A 2,930-nucleotide genomic window follows, 5' to 3' on the forward strand; every position below is an offset into this window, starting at 1 on the left:
AAGGTTTTTTTTAAAGTGCCAAAAAACACATTTTCAATCACAGTTAAGAGATGTGTTTACATTTCCCCAATGAATTAAAATCATATAAGGTACAATTAGCAAAAAACTGGGAACATCAAGATTTTCTTTGTGCTCCTTGGTTACTTTTTAAAAGAAAATTATAATACAGGCCTGAGGAGAAACATTAGGAAGTGTGTGTGTGCGTGTGTGTTTGTGTGTGTGTGTGTATGTGTGTGTGTGTGTGTGTGTGTGTGTGTGTATGTGAATGTGTGTGAGTGTGTGCATGAGAGAGAAAGAGAATATGACTGGGCATTCACAAACACACATAAAAATGATCTCACTGTCAGGATTTCTCTTCGCTGATCCCAAAGAAGAAAGCAGTGGATCTTTGTCCCTAGGCAACCACTTGCTGTCACCACTGGGTCTGAGACAGCCTCATGCCATGTGATGTTCTTTGCTCTCCACCATGTCTCATCTCCTGAACCCCATCATGTACCAGACTGATAAAATAAAACAAATTTGTGCTTTTACATTTTCGATAAATTACTATTGTAGCTTATTATTAAGGTCCTCATAACGTTGGGTTCCACAGGTCTACTTTTGGCAAATCCGAACCGTCATGAAAGATTTAATGAACAAGCAATGGTAAAACAGGCGCTGTCGGTATGATGTGACAACAAGTGACAATTAAGGCCAGGGGTGGGTCTGAACAAGAATTCTTATGAATAGTGACACCACTTCAATTGACACAAGTAATTTCTTTCAGCTGTCGTCAGGCCAAGAAGTGAGTAGGCTCACGCTCCAGCTCACGCTCCACCGCACATGCCTGGTACATCTGCTAACGCTCCAGCTCACGCTCCACCACACATGACTTGTACATCTGCTCACGCTCCAGCTCACACTCCACCACACATGCCTGGTACATCTGCTAACGCTCCAGCTCACGCTCCACCACACATGCCTGGTACATCTGCTCACGCTCCAGCTCACGCTCCACCATACATGCCCTGTACATCTGCTCACGCTCCAGCACACATACCTGGTAGGGTCCATGCCGGCTTTAAGCACAGTCGTCGGGAGAAAGCTTAAGCGTGCTTAAAGCCGAAGCGTGCTTGAGTACGAAGTAGACATAATCCAGAGATTTTCATGTAGAAATATTCACGTGCTATTTCCCTTTGTTTGTAAGTAAGTAGGCCTAAAGCGGTCCCGCAAAAGTGTGCACTGTTATTTAGACACCCGCCATGGTCGTTTTTGTTCGCTTGTTTGTTTTTGTTTTGTGGTCGAATGGGAAATGAAAACTTAATTTAGACGTCCAGTCACGATACAGCACACTAGGCCTACACACTGCCTGTACGTACCAGTGCCTGCTGTGCCACTCATACCACCCACCTCGGGCGTGATACACAATCAGGATTAATGGATAGCGAGGGTCCAAGCTGAAATCGCAGCCAGCCTCCCTTTCTCGTCTCCCCGACTCTCTTTGTATTTTTTTTGGTCGCGTGTAGCTTTGCCCTAGGCTAGATCCTATGTCCGCGCACATGGCTGTGTGCATCTGCCCTCCTCTCCGCCCGTGTGAGTGTGTGTGTCCATCACGTGCGTTCTTTGTGTTTCTCTTGACACACTCCACTGCTGCGGTGTAGACTGTGTTCGAACTTCGATGGATCATCATGAAAATATTGACTTGTAAATGAAGCCGAAGTTACCGTGCTTAAAGGCGTGTAATTTATATAGAAAAAATTCGGTAAGAGCCGTTTAGCGTGCTTGAGTCCGAAACGTGCTTTAAGCCGGCGTGCTTAAAGCCAGCACGGACTGTACATCTGCTCACGCCCCAGCTCAAGCTCCACCACACATGTCTGGTACATCTGCTCACGTTCCACCACAAATGCCAAGCACATCTGCTGACACTCCAGCTCACGCTCCACCGCACATGCCTTGTACATCTGCTCAGGCTCCACCACAAATGCCAAGTGCATCTGCTCAGGCTCCATCACACATGCCTGGTACATCTCCTCACGCTCCACCACAAATGCCAAGTACATCTGCTCACGCTCCACCACACATGCCTGGTACATCTGCTCACGCTCCACCACATATGCTTGGTACATCTGCTCACACTCCAGCTCACACTCCATCACACATGCCTGGTACATCTGCTCACACTCCACCACACATGCCTGGTACATCTGCTCACACTCCACCACACATGCCTGGTACATCTGCTCACGCTCCAGCTCACACTCCACCACACATGCCTGGTACATCTGCTCACACTCCAGCTCACACTCCACCACATATGCCTACCACCTCAATGACAGCTTCATTCACATGTACCCCTTCATCCTGCACCACGTCCACTTCACAAATAAAAAGACGGGAAACACTTAACAACCTTAAAGTCTTGGAGTCATTTTTGACTCCTGAGCACAAGATATAATATGAACAGAGATTTGAGGAGAAATATGACATCACAGATGATGTGATGTACACCTCATGGAAGAAATGCAAAGAATGTCTCTCCCAATTTAAAATGGCGTATCACACCCTTTCTACTTCTACAAATAACTCTGATCAACACACTCCAACAGACACTGTAACAAAATCAACATCTACACCAACACGTTTACCAATGGATATAGACACATACATTAAAAACAAAAACTCCCCAAGTTGAACCACCAGCCAGAAAAAGGCTGCTTATGAATGTACAGTCGAACCTGCCCTGACGGCCACCTCTATAAGACGGCCACCGGTACAAACGGCCACTTTCCATTTCCCCCCTTGCGTTTTTTCTATATAATTTAACTGTGTAAAACGCGCACCTGTCCAACGCGGCCGCGGCCACAAAAATTTAACACACAACCCCTATAATACTAAGCAATAATACCTGTCTAAGACGGTCACCTTAGTGAATCCATTACGTTTTGTCATAA

This window comes from Aplysia californica, unplaced genomic scaffold (assembly GCF_000002075.1).
Source record: "Aplysia californica isolate F4 #8 unplaced genomic scaffold, AplCal3.0 scaffold00567, whole genome shotgun sequence".
Lineage (NCBI taxonomy): Eukaryota > Metazoa > Mollusca > Gastropoda > Aplysiida > Aplysiidae > Aplysia > Aplysia californica.